Source organism: Felis catus, chromosome B2 (assembly GCF_018350175.1).
Source record: "Felis catus isolate Fca126 chromosome B2, F.catus_Fca126_mat1.0, whole genome shotgun sequence".
In the NCBI taxonomy this organism is placed as follows: domain Eukaryota; kingdom Metazoa; phylum Chordata; class Mammalia; order Carnivora; family Felidae; genus Felis; species Felis catus.
In genome coordinates, this window is record NC_058372.1 from 28460909 (window position 1) to 28487335 (window position 26427).

The following is a 26427-nucleotide window of genomic DNA, read 5'->3' on the forward strand; positions in this document are numbered from 1 at the left end:
AGCAGCACTTTCAACAATAGCCAAATTATGGAAAGAGCCCAAATGTCCATCAACTGATGAATGGATAAAGAAATTGTGGTTTATATACACAATGGAATACTACGTGGCAATGAGAAAGAATGAAATATGGCCCTTTGTAACAACGTGGATGGAACTGGAGAGTGTGATGCTAAGTGAAATAAGTCATACAGAGGAAGACAGACACCATATGTTTTCACTCTTCTGTGGATCCTGAGAAACTTAAGACCATGGGGGAGGGGAAGGAAAAAAAAGAGAGAGAGAGAGAGAGAGAGAGAGAAGGAGCCAAACCATAAGAGACATTTAAAAACTGAGAACAAACTGAGGATTGATGGGGGGGTAGGGGGGAGGGGAAAGTGGGTGATGGGCATTGAGGAGGGCTCCTGTTGGGATGAACACTGGGTGTTGTATGGAAACCAATTTGACAATAAATTTTATATTAAAAAAATAAAAAATAAGACATTAGGTTGGATTCTCAAAAAAAAATGTCTTTAATACAAGATATAACTTAGATGTCATTTTTTCCCCTAAGCATCTTTATGTCAGCATTTTCATTAGTTGTATCACTTTTATATATATAGTTTTAACACACAAAATACATACTTAAATTTTAGTTTACCTTATATTTGCCTAATCATTGTCAGAAAGCATTTATCAGCTGTCCACCTAATTCTCTACTTGTTGGGGGCTTACCAGATGCTAGACATTGCACCAAATTATCTCATTTAGCCTTCCCAATAGTGTTACAACAACCTAATGAGCTAGAAGGTATTATGTCCATTTCACAGATGAGGAAATCAGGACCTAAGAGAGAAATTCGTGACTTCAAGACTACAAGGCTGGTAAGAGCAGGATGTGTCACACTCGGAGTTTGTCTGGCTTCATTGCCCTTTAATTTAACCATGGCCAGTTCTTCCTCCCAGCCAAATATACTTTCTGCTGTCCCTCAAGTGACATGGCTCAGGGAAGCATATAAGTGCTAGAGGATAATAAAACTTAAGCAAAATAGGGACAAGTAAGTGCTTTTTTATGGCTCAGAGAATTGAGGGTAGGCACATAAAAACCCCATACCCAAATGAGGTGGTTCAAGGACTACTATTCCCAACAAGTCAAGGGAAACTTCTTGGAAGAAAGGGGTATTTCAAGACTTTCTTGAGGTACAGAAGAATTTAGTGGTTAAGAGGAGAAAGCTGAATATAATGTAAGTTAGCAGAAAGCTGAGAGATAAACCAGGACTTGGAGTAAATTGACAAAAACATAAAAAGAATTAAGATACTCAAAAGTGCTTTCACACATAGGTAGCATTTGGGCTTAGCACACCCACATTCATGTGATCATCCTGGCTTCATATCAGTTAGCAAAGTCAGCCCCACCTTCAATACTAAAAAATATATTAGGAATAATTTGGTTTTACTAAGACTTTATCAGTATACCATGAAAGTGGCATGCTCTAGAAATGATTCTGGCATTGCAAGACAAGCATCGTTGCCATAGGCAGGCTTTCTGAGGCACTCTCCTGGCTCTTCAATCCTTGTATGCAGCTTTCCTAGAGGGGATAAATAGAAAATATTACACTTTAATTCTGGTTTGGTGCAAGATGGTGATGTGTTTCAGTTTTGATTATGTGCTGTAGGATATTTTAGACGTGTAAGAGCATTATGATGTGTTTTCTGAAAAGTTATAAATTTCAACATTTTAAATCAAGATTATGTTTCTAAAGTAAAGTTAGCTCTATTTTATTTAATATATGCTTAAAATAATTACGCTTAACTATAGACTGAAACTAGCACACATTTTTGTCATTAAACATTTTTGTAGCAGTGCTATTATACAGGTTTTCATATGAATATATAAAATGCTGTAACAATATAAAAGATATATTGAATATTTGATATGCATACCTCAACTGGAACAGCAAGGGTTTTTTTTTAATAAATATGTCAGAACAGCAAATGATTCAAGCTTTGCATTGAATGCATATTTTTATATATTAGAGTCATGTTTTTGGTGTGTTGATGTCTTCTTTCTATTCACCCACATTTGTAATTCAGTTTTATCATATCACTGGATCACTGGAAAGCCTTTTTGTATCTGGCCAGGTTATAAATACATAACAAATATTTTACTAACAGGATCTGGGTCTTTGGGTTATCCGTTTGTAACTTGGCTAATAAAAGTCAGTAGGATGCCAAACTACTTTTTTCCTGTCCAGCCTATAAACTCTATCCTTAGGTAAAGGAAGTACTGAAGCTGGTCACCCTGTTTTCATCAGCATCATAACCATGACTGGTTGTCCCACTGGCCGTGTTGCTATAATCATTGTTGATAGTGTTGTGATTGTTCTCATTATTTCTATCACATATTTCTTGAATATTCTTGTCCCATCTGCCTACAAACTCTTCAGGTAGGCCCAGATTCCTGAGAACCAAGACAACTACCTGATCACTACCTGCCAAAGAAGGCCCACAGAAGGACTCATCACAAAGGGATGAGGGGAGCCAGGGAACGATGGAGTCATGGGGGTCACAAAAATAAAGGGAAGAAGAAGAATCATGTTGGAATATAGAGATTGTTGGCAAGGTCAAATGTTGCAGATGTGTACAAAGGATAAATGCTGAGAAATGGTTGCTAAACTTGGCATTTGGAAAATCATAAGTGACCAGAGAATGATAAGGAAGGAATCAGAGAAACTTTCTCTTAACTTGCCCACAAGAGCTGTCAAGAAAACTGTCTCTTTCTTGAAGATCACAAAACATCCAGGCCTCAGCACAAAAGTGGAATTTCTAAGGGTCAGTCTTTTTTTTTTAATGATATTTTAGTTAACATACAGTGCAATGTTGGTTTCAGGAGTAGAATTCAGTGATTCATCACTTATATACAACACTCAGTGTTCATCACAAGTGCTCTCCTTAATACCTATCACCTACCTAGCCCATATGCCACCCTCCTTCCATCAACCGTGTTTGTTCTCTATCATTAAGAGTCTCTTATAGTTTGTTTCCCTCTCTCCTCTTTCCTCTCCACCTTCCCATATGTTTACCTGTTGTGTTTCTTAAATTCCACATATGAGTTAAATCATACGGTATTTGTCTTTCTCTGATTGACTTATTTCGCTTAGCATGATACATTCTAGCTCCATCCATGTCATTGCAAGTGGCAAGATTTCATTATTTTTGATGGCTGAGTAATATTACAATGTATACCCATACCACATCTTCTTTATCCATTCATCAATTTGAATATTTAGGCTCTCTCCAGTTTGGCTATTGTTGATAATGCTGCATTATCCCCATTGGAGGACATATGCCCCCATATGGACATATGGACATTGGGGTCCATATACCCCTCCTATCTTTATTTTTATATCCTTTGGGTAAATACCTACTAGTGAAATTGCTGGATCATGAGATAGTTCTATTTTTATTTTCTGGAGGAACCTCCATACTTTTCTCCACAGTGGCTTCACTAGTTTGCATTCCCACTAGCAGTGTAAAAGTGTTCCCCTTTCTCCACATCCTCACCAACACCTGTCATTTCTTGTGTTATTAATTTTAGCCATTCTGACAGGTGTGAGGAGGCATCTCATTGTGGTTGATTTGTACTTCCCAGCTGATCAGTGACGTTGAGCATATTTTCATGTGTCTGTTAGCCATCTAGATGTCTCTGGAAAATTGTCTATTCATATCTTTTGCCCATTTCTTAACAGGATTATTTGTTTTTTGGGTGTTTAGTTTGATAAGTTCCTTATGGATTTTGGATAGTATCCGTTTATCTATTATGTCATTTACATATATCTTCTCCCATTCTATAGGCTGATTTTTAGTTTTGTTGTTTGTTTCCTTCACTGTGCAGAAGTTTTATCTTGACGAAGTCCCAAGAGTTCATGTTTGCTTTTGTTTCCCTTGCCTTTGGCAACATATCTAGTAAGAAGTTGCTATGGCTGAGGTCAAAGAGGTTGCTGCCTAGGTTCTCCACTAGGATTTTGATGGTTTCCTGTCTCACATTTAGGTCTTTCATCCATTTTGAATTTATTTTGTGTGTGGTGTAAGAAAGTGGTCCAGTTTCGTTCTTCTGCATGTCGCCGTCCAGGTTTCCCAGCACCATTTGTTGAAGAGACTGTCTTTATTCCATTGGATATTCTTTCCTACTTTGTCGAAGATGAGTTGACCATAAAGTTGTGGGTTTATTTCTGGTTTTTCTATTCTGCTCCATTGATCTATATGACTGTTCTGTGCAGATACTATACTGTCTTGATGATTACAGCTTTGTAACATAGCTTGAAATCCGGAATCATGATGCCTCCAGTTTTATTTTTCTTTTCCAGGATTGCTTTGGCTATTCAGGGTCTTTTGTGGTTTTATACAAATTTTAGGATTGTCTGCTCTAGCTCTGCAAAGAATGCTGCTGGTATTTTGTTAGGGATGGCATTAAATGTGTAGATTGCTTTGAGTAGTATAGACATTTTAACAATGTTTGTTCTCCCAATCTGTGAGCATGAGATGCTTTTCCCTTTCTTTGTGTCCTCTTCAATTTCTTTCAGAAGTCTTCTATAGTTTTCAGAGTACAGATCTTTTTACCTTACTTTAGTTTATTCCTAGGTATCGTATTTGTTTGGGTGCAATTATAAATGGGATCGATTGCTTAATTTCTTTTTCTGCTGCTTTGTTATTGGTGTATAGAAATGCAATACATTTCTGCACGTTTATTTTATAGCCTGTGACTTTGCCGAATTCATATATTAGAGCAATTTTTTGGTGGGGTCTTTTGGGCTTTCTACATAGAGAATCATGTCATCTGCAAATAGTGAAAGTTTGACTTCTTCATTGCTGATTTGTATGCCCTTTATTTCTTTTTGTTGTATGATTGCTGAAGCTAAGACTTCCAGTAGTATGTTAAATAGTAATGGTGAGAGTGGGCATCCTTTTCTTGTTCCTGACTATAGGGAAAAGGCTCTGTTTTTCCCCATTGAGGATGATATTAACTGTGGGTCTTTCATTCATGGCCTTTATGGTGGAAGTATGTTCCATCTATCCCTACTTTGTTGAGGCTTTTATCAAGAATTGATGCTGTATTTTGTCAAATGCTTTTTCTGCATCTATTGAGAGGATTATAGGTTCTTATCCTTTCTTTTATTAATGTAGTGTATCACGTTGATTAATTTGCAGATATTGAATCAGCCCTGCAGCCCAAGAATAAATCCCACTTTATCCTGGTGAATAATTATTTTAATGTACTGTTGAATTTGATTTGCTAGTATCTTGTTGAGAATTTTTGCATGCAGGTTCATCGGGGATATTTGCCTGTAATTGTCCTTTTTAGTGAGGTCTTTGTCTCATTTTGGAGACAAGTAATCCAAGTAATGTTTGCCTCATAGAATGAGTTTGTAATTTTTCTTCCCATTTCTATTTTTTTAGATAGTTTGAGAATAGGTATTAACTCCTCTTTATTTATTTTTTTCAATTTATTTATTTTTAAATTTACATCCACATTAGCATGTAGTGCAACAATGATTTCAGGAGTAGATTCCTTAATGCCCCTTACCCATTTAGCCCATCCCCCCTCCCACAACCCCTCCAGCAACCCTCTGTTCTCTATATTTAAGAGTCTCTTATATTTTGTCCCCCTCCCTATTTTTATATTATTTTTCCTTCCCTTCCCTTATGTTCATCTGTTGTGTATCTTAAGTTCCTCATATGAGCAAAGTCACATGATATTTGTCTTTCTCTGACTAATTTTGCTTAGCATAATACCCTCTAGTTCCAAACACGTGGTTGCAAATGTCAAGATTTCATTCTTTTTTATTGCTGAGTAATACTCCATTATATATATATACCACTTCTTCTTTATCCATTCATCCATCAGTGGACATTTGGGCTCTATCTATACTTTGGCTATTGTGAATAGCACTGCTATAAACATTGGGGTGCATGTGCCCCTTTGAAATGGCACACCTGTATCCCTTGGATAAATACCTAGTAGTGCAATTGCTAGGTCGTAGGGTAGTTCTATTTGTAATTTTTTGAGGAACCTCCATACCATTTTCCAGATTGGCTGCACCAGTTTGCATTCCCACCAGCAATGCAAAAGAGATCCTCTTTCTCCACATCCTCGCCAACATCTGTTGTTGTCTAAGTTGTTAATGTTAGCCATTCTGACAGGTGTGAGATGGTATCTCATTGTGGTTTTGATTTCTATTTCCCTGATGGTGAGTGATGGTGAGAATTTTTTCATGTGTTGGTTGGCCATCTGGATGTCTTCTTTAGAGAAGTGTCTATTCATATCTTTTGCCCATTTCTTCACTGGATTATTCATTTTTTGTGTGTTGAGTTTGATAAGTTCTTTATAGATTTGGATAGTAACCCTTTATCTCTTATGCCATTTGCAAATATCTTCTCCCATTCCATTGGTTGCCTTTTAGTTTTGCTGACTGTTTCCTTTGCTGTGCATAAGTTTTATTTTGGTGAGGTCCCAATAGTTCATTTTTGCTTTTGTTTCTCTTGCCTCTGGAGACATGTTGAGTAAGAAGCTGCTGCGGCTGAGGTCAAAGAGGTTTTTGTCTGCTTTCTTCTAGGATTTTGATGGCTTCCTATGTTACATTCAGGTCTTCCATGCATTTTGAGTTTACTTTTGTGTATGGTGTAAGAAAGTGGTCCAGGTTCATGTTTCTGCATGTCACTATCCAGTTTTTCCAGCACCATTTGCTGAAATGACTGTCTTTATTCCATTGGATATTCATTCCTGCTTTGTCAAAAATTAGTTGGCCATACGTTTGTGGGTCCATTTCTGGGTTCTCTATTTTGTTCCATGGATCTGAGTGTCTGTTTTTGTGCCAGTACCATACTGTCTTGATGATTACAGCTTTGTAATACAGCTTGAAGTCTGGGATTGTGATGCCTCCAGCTTTGGTTTTCTTTTTCAAGATTGCTTTGGCTATTTGGGGGCTTTTCTGGTTCCAGACAAATTTTAGGATTGTTTGTTCTAGCTCTGTGAAGAATGCTGGTGTTATTTTGATAGGGATTGCATTGAATATGTAGATTGCTTTGGGTAGTATTGGCATTTTAACAATATTTGTGCTTCCTATCCAGAAGCATGCAATATTTTTTTTTCATTTTTTGTGTGTGTCTTCTTCAATTTCTTTCACAAGCTTTCTATAGTTTTCAGTGTGTAGATTTTTCACCTCTTTGGTTAAATTTATTCCTAGGTATTTTATGGGTTTTGGTGCAATTGTGAATGGGATCGATTCCTTGATTTCTCTTTCTGTTGTTTCAACCAATTTCTGTGCATTGATTTTACATCCTGCGACTTTGCTGAATTCATGGATCAGCTGTAGCAGTTTTTTGGTGGAATCTTTGGGTTTTCCATATAGAGTATCATGTCATCTGCGAAGAGTGAAAGTTTGACCTCCTCCTGGCCCATTTGGATGCCTTTTATTCCTTTGTGTTGTCTGATTGCTGAGGCTAAAAAATGTCTGGTAGAATTCCCCTGCGCAGTCATCTGGCCTTCAAACAAACCAGGACTCTTGTTTGTTGGGATATTTTTGAAACTGATTTAATTTCTTTGCTGATTATGGGTCTGTTCAAATTTTCTATTTCCTCCTGTTTCAGTTTTGGTAGTTTGTGAGTTTCTAGGAATTTGTCTATTTCTTCCAGATTGACAGTTTGTTGGTATATATTTTTTCATAGTAGTCTCTTATAATTGTTTGTATTTCTGTGGTATTGGTTTTTATCTCTCCTCTTTCATTCATGATTTTATCTATTTGGGTCATTTCTCTTCCTTAGGGTCAGTCTTTAAAGCTCTTCTTTAGCTTCATTTTCTCTTTAAATTCTCTTCCTGAGTGTCTGATCAGTTCCTCTGCCTCTACTCCTTTGCCTGTTGAAATAACTTACAAATATTTATACACATCCCTTTCTTTTCTCCAAAGTGTTTTCCTTCAAAATGCTTATTAAATTTCTCTACCTACATGGTAGGGGCTCCTAGTACCAGGCCTCACCTGAATATGTACCCAATGTCAGATGGCTATGGAGTTGACTTTCATTCTACTGTGTGTCCTGTGCCCTGCTCTCAGTTGATCCTCAAAGCCCTGCCATGGATGGCATAAAGAGCTCCGTGTGCTGTAGGCAGTAGCCATTGGGCTGCATCAGTGTGGTGACTGTAGGTTTTAGTCCAGCATTTGGTAACAAGTAAGCCCTCAGGAAATTTTTCTTCAATGTTATTGATGAAGTTAGAGTAGCAAAAGTGTCAAATTACATATGTAGTTTATATGCAATTTTTAAAAAATTTATTCTCAAGGTATCTAACATACAGTGTAGTTTTGGCTTCAGGAGTAGATTCCAGTAATTCATTACTGACTTAACAACACCCAGTGCTCATCCCAACAAGTGCCCTCCTCAATACCCATCACTCATTTTCCCTATCCCCCCTCACACCCATCAACCCTCAGTTCTCTGTATTTCAAAGAGTCTCTTATGGTTTGTTTCCCTCTCTGTTTTTATCTTATTTTCCCTTCCTTTCTCCTGTGGTCATCTGTTAAGCAGTTCAGAGCTCCTCCCTCCCCCTTTGCCTGCTCCCTAAAGCCATTCACTTTCAACTCTTTTGGCATTTAGTTCAATATCTCTAAGTAAGTTTATGTTGCTACTTTTTAATTCTTCTGCTTAGTCATTGTTGTCTTCCTTAAAGCAGAAGATGAGAACTTAGCTTGCTTTCATTGCCTCTACCATACAAGCACACTTCCCTAGCCTTTCCTCTAAGTATATTTGCTTTGGTTAGGACATTATTCATTGTTCAAGTTATTATACATATGTAAATGCAATTTGGTCGTAAGCCAATAATATACTAACATCCTCATCCTGTTGTATTTTTCATCTGCGAAGAACATATTTCATATTTTGACAAAATATTCATATTTTTATTTATTATATGTAGTTTTCTGTCATCCCAAAACTTCCTCCACCCAAGTTATGCAAAATATCCTTGAACCATATTCAAATACATAGATATTTCATCAAGTTTATTTACTTGAACAAACTTACCCACAGCTTCTCAACCTTCTGTAGTCTAGACTGGGTACCCCCTAAGTCGGCCCGACACCTGCCATCTTAGGGTCTCCCATAATATTCATCATCCTAGAATTTTTCTCTGCCCTTCTTTTGTGTTGAATCAACTGCTTTTGTATCCCATAGCATCCACTTTCTTGATTTGCTCCCTAGCTTGATAGAGTTCAACCTCCAATAACTTTCTAGGAAAAGAGTATATGGGAGGTAAGTTTTTTGAGCCTTGAATATATGATGAAAATCTTTATGATAGCTTGGCTGGATATAGAACTCTAGGTTGGAAATCCTATTTCCTCAAGATTCTCAAGCATTTTCACTTTTGTCCTCGAGTATCTGTCAATCTATGCTTGGAGAATCTTCTCCTTCTCCCAGTTTTTTGAAAGTTCATTGTGTTGTTCTGGGTATGATGCTGTAGTCAATCTAATGTCTTTATATTGGAGGAATTTTTCTTAAATTGTTTATTGGAGTCCCTTTGATCCCAGTTTTTATCCTTATCTTTAGTATTTGGATCTCCTATCCTGGCCCTTTTTTTAAAAAAAATTACATCTTTTTCCTCTTGTTTTCTTTTTTGGGTTTTATTCTACTTTCTGAGAAACCATCCAACATTATTATTATTATTATTATTATTATTATTATTATTATTTCCAGTGTAGCTAACCTACAGTGTTATATTAGTTTCAGGTCATCCAACCTTTTTATTGATTTTTCATTTCTGTTGTTTTTAATTTATTAGAAGGTTTTTTCTCTGAATATCTTTTTTTATAATTCTGTTGATTTTTTGTTTATCTGGAAATAATTACACTATTTTAGAATTTTTTTCTATTTTTTTAATGTTTACTTAGTTTTGAGAGAGAAAGAGAGAGAGACAGAGAGAGTACAAGCAGGGGAAGGGCAGAGATAGAGACACAGAATCCGAAGCAGGCTTCAGGCTCTGAGCTGTTAGCACAGAGCCCAATGTGGGGCTCAAACCCATGAACCACGAGATCATGACCTGAGCTGAAGTCAGATGCTTAACCAACTGAGGCACGCAGGCACCCCAAAGTTGGTTTTTCCTTTTTGCATAGTCTCCAAATTTATTTATTCTTCTCATATTATTAGAATAAATATCATAAGCTTTTCTAAAATTTCTAGCAAGCTTTGATATTTATTCATATTTAGCAGTAGAGCACTCAAAAGCTGAATTGTATTGTAAGTTCCATGGAATGGATAGGGCTTATCAATTATGAGCTTCAATTAAGGTAGTATAGATGGATGGGCCTTTTCATTGGGAGAATCTCTAATATTATTATATTTAGGTCATTTTTCTGGAGTTGGTCAGATTCCTCAGACAAGGTGCTTCCAGTCTCATGCCGTGAGCAAATAAACTGCTCTCAGTATCCTAAAAGTCAAGAGAAAGAAGAAGCCTCAGAGGTCATTTTTGTTAGGACAGTACACCTGCTCTCAACTAGATGTGGTATGACACAGCTTTCTGCATTTACCCTCCAGAGAATAAAATGCTAGTCCTCTGATCAAGTGGGAAGGTAGAGGGCATATTCCCAACTATGTAGGGAGGAAGAGGAGACCTGGGAACATCTAACTGTTAAACACCCTGTAAACTGATCGCTTGATTTTTAACCCCCACTTTATCCCCACTTCCAGAAGTTCCCATACCACAAACTCTTGAGCCTTTTGAGAAATTTGCAATGTAAACTAGGTTGCATCTTTTCGTCTTTCCTATTGCCAATTTAGCATCTGACTTGTTTAGATCTTCTTAAAAAAAATTTTTTTTAATGTTTATTTATTTTTGAGAGACTAAGAGAGACAGAGCACAAGCAGGGAAGAGGCAGAGACAGAGGGAGACACAGAATCCAAATCAGGCTCCAGACTCTGAGCTGTCAGCACAGAGCCCAACGCAGGGCTCAAACCCACGAACCATGAGATCATGACCTGAGCCAAAGTCGGACACCCAACCAACTGAGCCACCCAGGCGCCCCATGACTTGTTTAGATCTTCTAAATCAGTTTCCACATACCCATATGTTTGGCAGCTTTCAAACTCTTATAGCTATTATTTCCTCTCCTTTTTTTCTTTGTGGATGTATGCCTTTTATGTATATTTAACTGTATTAATAACTGTCTGTAGTAACATATATGGTTATACGCAGTATGCATACGGTGTTTATGTATAGACTGCATGTATGCATGGGTGCATATTCACCCATGCACACACACACATGAATATACAAAATGACAGTACAGTTCTATATATATGTATATAGATAGAGAAAGTTTTAGTTAGAGCTAAAGTAAATGTGTGGTTTCAGTCTGCCATCTATATTTGAAAGGTCAGATTTTTTTGTTTGTTTTATTTGATCATAACACCAAACTGTTCACATCTGCATGGGCTTCAGATTTGTAGCTCATAAGATATTATTGTTTACTACAATTTTTAACCATTGAAAGGAATTTTCTATTCTGTTGACCCCATTCCCCATCCCTGGACACTAAAGGTACCAAATCAAGCTTAGCACGCAGAAACTACCTTTTATCCATACTTAGAAACAAGTCTTACAATACACCACTGATGTATTCTTGCTAAAATGTTGAACCTGAATGTCTAAATCTACTTAACAATTTGTAGGAAATACAGGGGATTATCTATGGATAATCAGCAAAATCAATATTGCTGGAAATTAAAGCAAATGACCCTTTGTTCAATAAACAAATTTCAGAAAAAATTAGGGAGAGGCCAGAAGGCATCCTACATAATAAAATATACTTGAGATGTATCTGCATTGTATGGATTTTTAAAAAAAAATTTAACATTTATTTATTGATAGGAGACAGAGAGAGACAGAATGTGAGTGGGGGGAGGGGCAGAGAGGGAGGAAGACACAGAATCTGAAGCAGGCTTCAGGCTCTGAGCTGCCAGCACAAAACTCGACATGGGCTTGAACCCAGGAACCACAAGATCATGACCTGGGCCGAAGTAGGACACTTAACCTACTGAGCCACTCAGGTGCCCCTCTGTGGATTTTATTTGGATCCTGAGTTGACCCAACAAATTGTTTTTAGAAAACTAGACATTTGGTGGGGTGCCTGGGTGGTTCAGTCGGTTGAGCGTCTGACTACGGCTCAGGTCATGATCTCATGTGAGTTTGAGCTCTGAGTCAGGCTCTGTGCTGACAGGTCGGAGCCTGGAGCCTGCTTCAGATTCTGTGTCTCCCTCTCTCTCTGTCCCTCCTGCTTGCCCTCTGTTTCTCTCTCTCTCAAAAATAAAGATTAAAAGAATTAAAAAAGAAGACTAGACACTTGGGAAATTTTTAAACACTATTGTTCTAACAATATTGAAATAACATTGATTACATTAAAGATTTATTGTTGCTATCATGTGTTGTGGATATGTGATTACAATTTTCAAAAGTCATTATCTTTTAACTCTTTATAAATGACATGATAACATGCCATATAAAATGTCACTGTAAAGCTACAGTAACCAAAACTGGTATCACCAAAAGAACACACAGATATATTAATGGAACAGAATATATAGCCCAGAAATAGAGCCACACAAATATAGTCAACTAACCTTTGACAGGGAGCAAAGAAATACAATGGAGAGAAGATAATCCTTTCACCAAATGGTGCTGGAACAACTGGACAGCACATGAAGACTAAAGAATTTAGACAAAGACGTTACACATTTTACAAAAATTACCTCCAAATGGATCATGGACCTAAATATAAAATGCAAAACTATAAAATTCCTGGTAATATGGGAGAAAATCTACATGATCTTGGGTTTGATTTTTTAGATGTAACAATTATTTTTAATTGCCAATACTTGGAAGGAACCAAGATGTCTTTCAATAAGTAAATGGGTAAATTAACTATGGTATATTCATTCAGGAAAACATTCAGTGTTAAAAACATACATATCAAGCTATGAAAAGACATGAAAGAAGCTTAAATGCATATGACATATACAATACATATGATATGCATTACTGTTTGGACCAAAATTTATAGCATTGTCATGGTTTATAGCATATATAGATGTAACATAAAAAGGGGAAAATGGACATACATATTTGCAAGATTTCTGCATTTAACAAGGAGTAATATATAACTTCAAATGGACTGTGACAAGTTAAGGATATGTATTTTAAATCCCAGGACAATCATTAAAACAATAATGTAGAGAAGTATAACAAAACCCAATAAGAAAATTGTAACTGAATTTTTTTTTTTTTTTTTTTTTAAAGAAAGGCAGACTGCCACGTGCAGCGCCTCATTTGGATGTGTCTGGAATCTTGGAAGCTTGACTACCCTACGTTCTCCTACAAATGGACCTTGAGAGCTTGTTTGGAGGTTCTAGCAGGGGAGCGCAGCTACTCGTATACCCTTGACCGAAGAACGGTCCTCCTCTGTCGGGGAAGGTCGTCCTCTTCGACCGAGCGCGCAGCTTCGGGAGGGACGCACATGGAGCGGTGAGGGAGGAAGGGGACACCCGCCTAGCCAGCCAGATCAGCCGAATCAACCCTGGCAATCAATGGGGTGACAGATGTCGCAGCCAGATCGCCCTCACATCCTGTAACTGAATTTTTAAATAACTTAAATATTATTAAGATAATATTTAAAAAACATGAAAGGAAGAACAGAAAATAGAACAAATAGAAAACAAACAATAGAATGATATACCAAAAAACAACTGCAGCAATAATTTTATTAAATATGAATAGATTAAACATTTCAATTAAAAGGCAGAGTTTTCAGAATTGATTTTAAAAAGCTTTACCCAACTGTATGCTGTATACGAGAGATGCACTTTATATTTAAAGGCATCAGATAGGTTGAAAGTAACTATGGGAAAGAAGATACCATGCAAACAGCAAACAAAGAAAACTGGAATAGCTGTGTTAAAATGAGATAAAGTAGATTTTAAGACAAAAAAAAATGTAAGTGACAAGGAAGAATTTTTCATAACCATAAAATGGTCAGTCAGAAAGACCATCATACATGGCCTAATAAAACAACATGTAGAGCATTAAAATATAATGAAGCAGTAGATACAATGGGTGAAATAGGTGAAAAGAATTAAGAGGCACAACTTCTAGAAAAAAAAAATGAAGCCAGATTGATAAGATTAAAGGGAAAGATAGGCCATTCCATCATTCTCATATTTGGAGAGTTTTAAACTCTACAGAGATTGCTACAACTAGACAAATCAACAACGACACGGATTCTTTGCAATACTACCTTGACCTAGTTGATATTTATAAAACACTACAGCCCACACTGCAAGTGTTTTTTAAGTTGCATAGCACATTCACCAGCATAGACCATACTCTGGGCCATATCTCAAAAAAATAAAAATATTCAAATCACACAGACTTAGCCCTCTGATCACAGTGGAATCAAATTAGGAATCAATAACAACAAAATGTCTAGGAAAAACAAATATTTGGAAGTTAACAGATTTGTAAATAACCCATGAGTCAAGGAATAAATCACCAGAGAATTTAGAAAATAGTTTGAAAATGAATGTTTAAATGAAAAGTAAACTAGCTGAATGAAACATACATCATCCAAATTTGAGGGGTGCTTAGAGGGGAATTATAAAGTTTAGATGTTTATGTTAGATAAGAAAATAATATAAATCAATGATCTAATTTTCCACGTTAAGAAATTTAAGAAGAACAAATTAGGGGTGCCTGGGTGTCTCAGTCGGTTAAGTGTCTGACTTCAGCTCAGGTAATGATCTCATGGGTTTGTGAGTTCAAGCCCCACATCGAGCTCTGTGCTAACAGCCCCAGCGCCTGGAGCCTGCTTCAGATTCTGTGTCGTCCTCTCTCTCATGCTCTGTCTGTCTCTCTCTCTCAAAAATAAATAAACATTAAAAAATGTGTTTAAAAAGAAAAGCAAATTAAACCCCAAGCAAGCAGAATGAAGGAAATAATGAAGAGCACAAATCAGTGAAATAGAAAATGTGTAAGCAATAGAGAAAATGAAATCAAAAGGTTCTGAGCTGGCTTCTCCCTCAGCTCTATCATTAAATCTGCACAACACTGAGAAAGTCACTTTACCTTTCAATGCATCTGTTTACTCATTTACATATTAAGGGAGGTTGGACTTAGAGACCCACAAAGTGCTCTAAATTTTTAGGTGCTTGCAGAAGTAGAAGAGCTACAATAATGGAATTTTAAAAATAAGCATGTGCTAGTAGTTGCTCATAAATACGCTGAATAAAGGAAACCTCATAATATCATTTTTCCAAATATTTATTTATACAATTGATAACTGATCAGTTTGTATTTTAATACTCAAAGGAATATATGTCATGGACATAGACATGATACACAAATACAATGTTTTGTATTAAGCATTAGACAGCTTAGCTAAAAGTGAACATATGCAAGTGTTGGACTGCAAAGCAGAGATTAGAGATTCCAAGCTTGATTTCTGTTTGACTTGTTCAAACTTGAGGCCCTTAGGAGAATCATTGTCTTTGTTCTGTGGGCCTATTTCCCCACATGAGTTGTCTGCATTATTTTTAAGATTTAATCAGACACCCAGCAAAGCCAAATGTTTTCTGCCTCAAAATAAATTCTGGTGAGACTGCTACAAAGGAGGATCCTTGATTTTTCCCTTAGCTCTCACTAAATGAGACTTTTTTCTTAAAATTACTGGATTCTTAAAATAACGATTTAGAATATGACTTTACTTAATGTCCAGAAGGAACCACACCACGGAAATCTGGAGACATTATTTTTTTTAATTTTTTTTTTAATCTTTATTTTTGAGAAAGAGACAGAGTGTGAACAGGGGAGGGGCAGAGAGATATGGAGACACAGAATCTGAAGCAGGCTCCAGGCTCTGAGCTGTCAGCACAGAGCCCCACGCGGGGCTGGAATTCACGAAACGTGAGTTCATGACCTGAGCCGAAGTCAGACGCTCAACCAACTGAGCCACCCAGGTGCCCCGAAATCTGGAGACTTTAAAGGGAATAAATAAATTACTGTTCCTCCTAAGTAGTATTGGATGTAGTCTCAAATTACATGTTCTCCAGACCAGTTCCCAAGAGTTCTCACATTCAGCTATAACCAGCAACTGTTAAAGGGGTCTTTCCTTTGGCCTGTTGGCCATTATGGCCCAGGACTACTTGAAGTTTAGCAGGTTGCCTGGATCTGAGCATTTTCTTGTCTGTGAATTAGGGGGTATGAGATAGAAAAACAGGATGTGAAAAGCATAACAACGGGACGCAAACCACACTGGCACTGAACACTTCCAATTTGCCAACAGGTAGCACTAATACACTTTTGGCAAAAAAAAAAAAAAAAAAAAGCAGAGAAGTGATCCTCATAACTTAAATTTAACCACAAAGACACATTAAACAAGCTCAACTAAGGACATTCTACAAAATACCTAATACTGTTCAGAAGTGTCGAGTCATGGAAGACAAAGACAGGCCTTGTCTCAAATTGGAGATGTAGTTAACATGCAACGTGTGATCCGGGATTGGATCCTGAAACAGAGAAAAGAACATCAGTGAGACAATCAGTGAAGTTTGAATAAGATCTGTAGATGAATTAATAATATATTGTATCAATGTTAACTTGCTGGTTGTGGCCATTGTACTATGTCTATGTGAGATATTAATATTTGGAGAAGCTAGATGAAGAGGAAGAATACAGAATGTTTTATACTATTTTTGAAGCTCATTTTTTGTAAGTCTTAAATTATTTTGCAATAAAAGTGTTGTGTTTTGATTTTTTTTTAAGTAAAGATGGGGCGTCTGGGTGGCTTAGTCGGTTAAGCATCTGACTTTGTCTCAGGTTATGATCTCATGGTTTGAGGGTTCAAGCCCTAAGTCAGGCTCTGTGCTGACAGCTCAGAGCCTGGAGCCTTCTCTAGATTCTGTGCCTCCCTCTATCTCTGCTCCTCCCCTGCTCAAAAATAAAATAAACATTAAAAAATGTTTTAAGTAAAAATATAGAATAGAAACTCAAATCAGTGTATGTTGGTGAGGAAGTTTTTTAAAAACTAAACCAATAGAAGTAACTAATATGGGGAGATTGAAGCACTAAAAGAGTAAACAGAAAATGCAGATGAAGCAGGTAAAAATATTTTTAAATTAATTAACAAATGTCAAAAATGATTTTTTCAATAAAATAAATCTTTAGAACAAAAATATCCATCTATATGTTACTTTAAAATGTGTCATATCTGGGTCCTAAAATAAAAGACTCATAAATATTAAAAGCAAAAGAATACTAGGCTAAAAAAATTATGTCAGGAACATATTCATGGAAAGAAAACTAGTAGTGCTAACTTGATATCAACTAAAACACACTTTAAAGCAAAATCTATTTAAGAATAAAAATTGCTACTATATAGTGATAAAAGTAACAATTTTCCAGAAAGATAAAATGATTCTAAACTTAGGTACATTTAACAATATAACCTCAATATGTAATTTAAAAATCGCTGGAATTTACAACCCACAATTATATTAGTAGATTTAAACACATTTTTCTTAGTATTAATGGGTTAAGCAAGGAAAATAATTATCAAATTTGAAGAAAATATAAAAAAGAATAATTAGGCTCTTTCCATAGTTTGGCTGTTGTTGAAAGTGCTGCTATAAACATTGGGGTACAAGTGCCCCTATGCATCAGAACTCCTGTATCCCTTGGGTAAATTCCTAGCAGTGCTATTGCTGGGTCATAGGGTAGGTCTATTTTTAATTTTTTGAGGAACCTCCACACTGTTGTCCAGGGTGGCTGCACCAGTCTGCATTCCCACCAACAGTGCAAGAGGGTTCCCGTTTCTCCACATCCTCACCAGCATCTATAGTCTCCTGATTTGTTCATTTTAGCCACTCTGACTGATGTGAGGTGGTATCTGAGTGTGGTTTTGATTTGTATTTCCCTGATGAGGAGTGATGTTGAACACCTTTTCGTGTGCCTGTTGGCCATCTGGATGTCTTCTTTAGAGAAATGTCTATTCATGTTTTCTGCCCATTTCTTCACTGGATTATTTGTTTTTTGGGTGTGGAGTTTGGTGAGTTCTTTATAGAGCCTAAATTTCCATCAACTGATGAATGGATAAAGAAATTGTGGTTTATATACACAATGGAATACTACGTGGCAATGAGAAAGAATGAAATATGGCTTTTGTAGCAATGTGAATGGAACTGGAGAGTGTTAAGCTAAGTGAAATAAGTCATACGGAGAAAGACAGATACCATATGTTTTCACACTTATGTGGATCCTGAGAAACTTAACAGAAGACCATGGGGGAGGGGAAGGGAAAAAAAAGGTTAGAGAGGGAGGGAGCCAAAATGTAACAGACTGTTAAAAACTGACAACAAAGTGAGGGTTGATGGGGGGTGAGAGGGAGGGGAGGGTGGGTGATGGGTATTGAGGAGGGCACCTGTTGGGATGAGCACTGGGTGTTGTATGGAAACCAATTTGACAATAAATTTCATATTAAAAAAATAAATAAAAAGCATAATTAGAAAAAAACCTGGCTGAAATTTATAGAACCTTACAGTCATTAGAGGACTCACCACATACTGGCCCCAAAGCAAGGCTCAAGAAATAATAAAGAATCACTAACAAGTTCTCTGACCACAATAAAATTCTGTTAGAAATCAGTAACAGGAAAACTTTTAAAACCCCATATATGTTTGGAAATTTTAGATCAGATTACTGAAGAACATCTTGGTCAAAAGAGAAAACATCACAAAAGTTAGAAAAATTGAGAGCTAAACAATAATGAAATTTTTCATATCAAAATGTGAGCTGCAGTTGAAGAATTACTTCAAGGGCAGAGGAGATTGAATATGAGGTAAGTCTCAAACTCAAAAGTTTAAAAAAAAGGAAGGAAATAATAAAAAACAGAAATGAAAGAAGTGCAAAACAAAGATACACCAGAGATGATCAAACCAACAAGGCTGAAAGTTGGTTCTCTGAGAAAATGTAAAAGAGAATGGGGACAAAACCTGACAAGACTGAGAAGGAGAAGGAGGAGGAGAAGGAGGAGAAGGAGAAGGGGGTAGGAGAGGGAAAAGGGGAGAGAGGGGGAGGAGGAAGGGGAGGAGTAGGGGGAGAAGAGATTGCATAAATATTAGGAGGAAAACATAACAAAATATACGATCACTTTTTAAAAGGAAGATAGTTCTGTGATCAGACTGACTTCCTGAACATAGCAAGCTGAGGGCTTCACCACCTCCTAAGAATGCTTGGGATCCTAACCAGACAGGAAAAGCTACTCAAAGCTGAGTGGGCCCTTCCCCAATCCCATCTCAGTCCTGTCAGTCACTTGATAAAGAACTTAAAACATATCTTCATAAGAATAAGGAGATTCTTTTGAGGAGGAAATTAATATATATTATTTTTTAAAGGTTTGTTATCCTGCTTGACAGTACCAAGTCACAACACAAAAACCATTATAATTAAGTTGATGGGTGATATATTATCCATGGTGATGTTTCCAATGACAAATGGGTTTTGAAACTGTAGGTTCCTAATCAGAACCTTTGAAAAATGCCACTGTTTTTAAGAATACCTTGCCATCTGTTAATGACACACAAATCATAATCCTCACAGCAGCCCTGCAGTCCCTGTTGGAAGTCAGCCCTCATTATTGAATACTCCTCCACTAGCTTAGACTGATTAAAAGAATTTAGGAGGAAAGAAGTACCTTGGTTACCTACTTTTCAAAGTTTTTATTTCGTGAAGGGGAAAAAATCCAGTTTTGTCTATGAAGCAGTTCTCAAACTTGGTTGCAATGGGATCAATCAGGGGGGTTGGGGCAGCAAACCCAGGCATCTGTATTTTTACCTAACTCCCTGGTGATTCTGAGGTACATTAAGGTCTGCGCAACACAGTTTAGGGTTTAAGATCTGCATGTTCTAGATTCTGTACATGTACCCCATTCTCAAGGGCATGTCCATCCCTAAGCACTTTGATAACATTGAGTACTTACTATTTGTTAGACATCGTTCTAATGCATAGAACATGTATTAGCATTTATTTACATGTATTAGCATTTATTCTTAGAACAGCTTTTTCAGATCTATACTATTATCCCCATTGTACACAAGAGGAAACTGAAATACAAAGAGGTCCACTAATGCCCAAAGCCACATAACTGATTAGGAACAGTCTAGGAGTTGAACTCGAAGAGCCTGGCTCCAGAGCTTGTGCACTTAACTATGGCCTGTACTGCCTGATATAAAACTGACCATGTGACAGCAAATATTGCTGAATGAGGGTCCTATTTAAAGTAACAAAGTCACAGAGGAGAAACACAAATTCATCTGTCAAATGTCACAACTGAGAGGTGTTACCCCAGATAAGTTGGTAATTCTCAGGCTCCATGAGGTTTTAGAGATGAATCACATTTAGCTCTGGTCTCAAGGAGTGCAGAACTAGACATAGGACCCCAGTCTGTGCTCCATATAAGGAGAGGTATAAGCATCAAGTAACAAAATATCTGTTTTTGGCCTTCTGGTTGCTTGCCTTTGGCAAATCTATGATCACAAAAAAAGGAGGGAAGCATTTAACCCATGAAAAGGTAGGTTGACAGAAGTTCTAGCTGAGTTTCATTATTTTCTCCAATTCCTTGATATTTCTGTTTGGTTTTGAAGAAATTGGATGAACCATTCTGGACTCCCATGACCATGAGCACAATAAGTCGTAGTCAGGAGTGTCTGGGTGGCTCAGTCGCTTGAGTGTCTAGCTCTTGATTTCAGTTCAGGTCATGATCTCATGGTTCACGACTTCGAGCCCCGCTCGCACTAACAGTGCAGAGCCTGCTTGGGATTCTCTCTCCCATATCTCTCTGTCCCTATCCCACTTGCACGCACTCTCTCTCTCAAAATAAATAAATTAATTAAAAAAAAGAAGTAGATGGTAATTGATGCCATGGAATAAATTTGAACATAGACAGGTACAGGAAAAACTCCAAGGTACACCCTGAGAGGCAGATCTCTGAAGACAGGTGTGCAGAGAACATTCAGAGTGGCCCAAGAGGAAGGAAGTCAGAAGTGCACAGAGGCTCAGGGCCAAAAGCAAAAGAAACAGTTACATAAAAGTTTACTTCTTAGAAAATGTGTTCAAACTTTGCAGTCATTTAAGTGATTAGTGTCCTATAATTTTTAGGGGGAAATTCTACAAGTAAATTTTGTCTCCTGATGGCACTTTGTATATCTCCTAAGATTTATGGAAGAAATACTGTTGCACTTCATGAACACCAGTCATGTGAGGTCTATTTGCTATTATATAACAAACTATTCCTCTGTGGAAATAACAAAATATAGATATCATCATGCACACTAATATGCTAAAAGGCCAGCTCATGAGCACATGTCTGTACAAGCATGCCTGTATTTAACCATCATTTCTTTTCACAGCATTGCCTCTCATAGCTTTAGCACACTGCTTTTCTAAGAACCTTCATGCACAAGATTTTTTACCCTCTGTCAAGTGAGCAGAAACGATATTTACATGTGGGTTTTACCAAGTAGAAAGCTGAGGCTAAAATAAATTAGTGCCTTCCTATGATCCCAAAACTAGCTTGAGAAAGGGATGAGCTATAACCAAGACCCACTGAGTCTCACTTCGTGCAAACTCCTTCACATTAGAGCTCTCTCTGGTCAGGATGAAGTTATCGGTGTGTAACCTCAAGAAATGAAAGAGTTTCTTCTACCCTTCTCTAGAAATACCTCTTCTTATCAATTTCTTGTTCCAGAGCACTAGTGATTGCCCTGGAAATTTGAGGTCCTAAGAAAAGGGACTGTTTTTTGGAGAGGTTAGTATTTGCATTGAATAGTTTCAAACCCACATCATAACTCCTACATTCAAACAAATTCTGCCTTCAATGTAATTTGTAACATGTTATTTCAATATAATAGTTGGTAAGTCAAGTGTTCAAAGACATTTTAGGGATAATCAGAGGAAGCTTAAGTATGGACAATATTTAGAAGTTAGTTTTGGTAGGTGTGATGATGAATTGCACCTGTGTAAGAAAATGGCCTTACTTTTAAGACTCCTGCTGATATTCAGGGATGCAAAATGGCCTGAGATTTAGGCTCTGCTTCAACAATATGGCAGTGTTAAGTTTATGCAGATAAAATATACAACCTGGATAGACAACAGTTCTTTTGCCTGAAAGTTTTGTTTTGTTTTTGTTATTTAATTTTCAGAAATGCCCTCAGAATTGATTTATGAACCACAAAGAAACTGAGCCACACTCCTTTAGAGTTTTACCTCATTTGAATCCAAAACAAAATTACCCCATTCTCCAGTGTTGGCTCTGAACAAGGATACTATATCCACATATTTGTTACCTTAAAAGAGTTTCCTTCTACTTTATATCTCTCTGTGAAAGAATCTTAAATTGTTTTATTAAATTCAATGGCCAAGCCTTAAGCTCAAATGTTGACGAAAACAAATGACTCCACCATGCTTCTGGAATAAACTTTAGGGAGACTGGGGTGATTCTAAATCTTTCCTCCAACAACCACACTGCCTACAGCTTGCTTTGTGGGGACAAAAGTGGCCTCCCTGGGAACTGAGTGGGACATCCATGGGTGGGGACAAGAACAGCAGAACATCTCATGGAAGAGAAAATCAACCACAGGGGCAGCCAGCCCTTGCCTCTGAGATGAAGGCTTATCTTATTAAGCACACGTGGCAATGAGCAAATATATTAGTGGATGCCTGGAAAAGGGTAGGAAAATGAGATGTCCTGAAGAATACCACCATAGCATCTAGCAATTCTGAAATTAAAGAGTTTGATCAGCTATGCTGACAAGAAGCATGAATGGGGACAATTGTTCTTTTCCCTTTCTTCACCTCATCCCCAGCATTTTTTTTAAAGGAAAAAAGGGAATTTGCTAAGATACTAGTTTTTCTGTTTTCACTGTTCAAGGATATACTATATACTAAAAGTTTATTTTCTGTAAGCAGTGTCAGCTCAATTAGCAGTTCAAATCTGCCCCATTGACAGAACATGGAAGTAGATTTTGGCAAGTGTGAGAGCCCAGCCTGGGACCCTCAAGCCAACCCAAAGGGACTCTCTCCTATTTGTGTGAAGAGTCTGCTTAAAAGCATTATGGTTTGGGGTGCCTGGGTTAAGCATCTGACTTCAGCTCAGGTCATGATCTCTTGGTTCATGAGTTCGAGCCCCATCGGGCTCTCTGCTGTCAGCACAGAGCATGCTTCAGATCCTCTTTCTCTCTTTCCTAAAAATAAACATTAAAAAAACCCATTATGGTTCAGTGAAAGCCTCCTAATCTGTCTTTATATGCAGTACTTTCTCTAATTAAACCCTCTAGAGTAAAAGGTCATCTACTGACTAAGCATCAGTCACTGAGATTCTTGACATCTAATCACCCCGGTGGCTTCAGGCATAAAGGGCCCTGCATCTACTTCCCTTCTTCCCTCCAAGCACAGATACACATCTTCTTCCCAATCTGGGATCCCGGATGGGGGGCAGAGAGGTTTGGGAGATATGTTGTTAGGGACCCAATAGAAACTAGTCAAAACTCCTCTAAAGGCCCCAACCTTATCCCTGTATCACAGGCAAATGCTGTGAGAGATGTCTCTACAAAGGCCACGTTGTCACTTTTGAGACAGAGAAAGAGGTTCCTATGCATGCTTCACGAAGGCCAGACCAGAGTAAGACCTTGTTTCACTTCATTTCAGGAAACCTCAGTGTTGTTTCATTTGTAAGAAAATCCCATAAATACTTTCATTCAGTAAAACAACAAGTGTTTCTTTACAAAAATAGACAATACATTTGATAACCCACTTTACAAATGAAACTCAAGTATTCTGGGATATTTTTAAAGCATAAAGATACTCATTTAAAGCACATGAAAAAAAAAAACAAAAACAATGAGTGACCTGAAAGTCATTAGGCATGAAAATTTCCCATGAAGGTTCAGAGGTTTAGAAAATGCTCCACACCAGCTTCTCTGAGCACATGGCCATAGAATACTGTAAAAGAGTTAAAATTCCACATTCCAAGCCAGCAATTTCCTAACTCTTCCTTATTAACTCAAAACAGGATTTCCTCTTCTCTTTGGCCTATTCTGTTTTGGATGACCTTGATGTAAAGTCTCAGATTCTCTGCACCAACCTTATGATCCTAACTAAAAAGACTGCCAAGAACAAGTCATGTCATTTCTGTTTTCTCAGATGTGAGTTTTACTACCCAAGTTGGGTATTCTGGAGATTTAAGTGAAAATATCGAGTAGAACAAAAATGGGATGGAAAGTCAGAAGCTGGGCTGGCCCTCCCTCAGCTGTCACCCAGCAGAAGCAACTCTGGGCCCAAGTGCCTTTTCTATGACTATTGGGTTGGGCAAGATCCTCTCTGAGGCTCCTCATGGCTCTAAGACTAACCTGTGGTTAGTCAAACTCGGGTTCTGGACACCCATTAGTAATTTTGTGAAAAAGTTTGTAAACTGTAAAGAGCTCCACAACCATTATCTCTCTATCTATCAGGTAGTTTGTCTCTTCCCACAATAACCCACCACAGAATTGACCTACTGGTACTTTCACCCTTTCACATGGGGATGTGAGTGAGACAAGGAAGTCAAGATGTCTTGCCATACAGGGCCATCTTTACCACCAGTCCCCGTGTCTGCCTCCTTCAGGGTCCCAGCGCTGCCCCTTTCCAGATGCCTCTTTCAACCAGTTGTCACCTGTTCTCAGAACTCCATTAAAACTTCATTCCCTGTGGTAAAGACAAGGCCTTAAATCTCCTTTTTATATACCACTTATCTGCAAACAGAGCTTTAAGAGTTGAAAACTGAATTGTCACTTGAAAATAGTTGTGTGTTAGATGATCTCTTGCTGTTGACTATGATAAAAACTGGCTGCCTGCAAATGATGCAATAATTGCTTTCATTGAAACAAGTTAAATCTGAATTAAAAATCTGTATTTTTACCGTAATAATTTTTACAGTAATAATAGTTTCATAATTGTACTATGTTTAGATAAGATATTAACATTAGGGGAAACTAGGTGAGTATGTATATGAATACTCTGTACTATCTTTGTAACTCTTCCATAATTCTAAAATTATTTCAAAATAATTTTCTTCAGTTGGGAAAAAAATTGAGGACCACTTTCTAAATCTACTAGAAGTTTAAGTGAATAATGGCCAAGCAGCCCTTCCCCTTGCCACCTGAAGAGACTTAGAGGGAGTGGGTCTGTTGTCTAAAACAGGCCTTACAAGCAAGGGAAGTGGTTTGGAAAGGTAGTCAGAATGGAACATTTTCTCATACTACCTCCAATCAGCTCTAGCAACTTCACTAAAAAGAATGCATCCCTATTCAAGTTCACTACTATCCACTCTCTGACTAAACAAATCCTCACTTTCCTTTTGTTGTCCCTACTTTGATGATTTCCAAATGGAATTGGGGTTGGGACATTCCTGACTCCATGAAGGCTACAAACAGACTCTTCCCATGTACACACACTGTGTCCTGAGTCATAATTTTACCAGAAGGAATATTTCCAAACTTTTAAAGGATTCATTTTTATTCCTTCTTTTATTCATTTTCTGCAATGACTATTTTCAATACCCACTCCATGTAAAGTGTCATGCTAGTCAGAAGTAAAAGGTTCATCCAGAACTAATCAAAGTGGACTAACCCATTTCTCATAGATTTCTAACTGCTTGGGCAGATTTCAGTGTTCATTCTGATATCTTTCCCACCGCGAAGTGACCACAGGCATTTTCCTGTGACTCAGAGTACTCTTTGTCCCTCAGTGAACTCATTGTCCTCAACAAACAACTGAATGAATGCTAGATTAAATTTCCCTCTTACCTTCTTGTCTCCAGGTACTTTCTGGCATCTTCAGTGCCAACCAGAATTTAACATTTTGAATTTCAAAGCCAGGCTCATCAACCACAGATCTGTTTTGTTCCTCTCCTCTTCTTTCTCCTCTTGCTGTCAATGTCATCATTTCTCAAAGATTCCTCAGTCTCATCTTGAAATGTTCTTTAATGTCCTCTACCTTTATTCTCCACCTCCTCCCCTGGTCAGCACTTGTCTGCCCATTTTTGCTACACAGGGCTTCTAGGATTCTACTCACTCATCACCATATCCTTAGCCTGACCCAGGAGGAATGACATCTTAAAGGAAAGTATAACTATTCTATCAACATGAAAATTTCATAATTTCAGTGACTTGACACAATAAAGTTTATTTTGTGCTCACAAAGAAGTCCAATGTTATTTCGTGGTCAGGTGACCCCTTTGGCAACATATGGAAGTGGGAAACATGGAGACTCACGCAGGAGGGCTTCTAAGGGCCAGGCCAAGAAGCAGTGTGTATGACTCTTACTCACATGCCA

The 26427-nt window shown here is 37.5% G+C and overlaps 1 long non-coding RNA gene across 1 annotated transcript in view; it reads right to left on the minus strand.

Annotated features, from left to right (window-relative positions):
- Positions 1-537: 537 nt before the first annotated feature.
- Positions 538-26427, minus strand: part of LOC123385324 — a 59872-nt gene continuing 33982 nt past the window's right edge. The window contains exons 2-4 of the long non-coding RNA XR_006597633.1: positions 16472-16571; positions 12636-12720; positions 538-1564 (exon numbers count right to left, since the gene is read on the minus strand). This is a non-coding gene — a long non-coding RNA (uncharacterized LOC123385324). The remainder of the gene's footprint in view (positions 1565-12635; positions 12721-16471; positions 16572-26427) is intronic.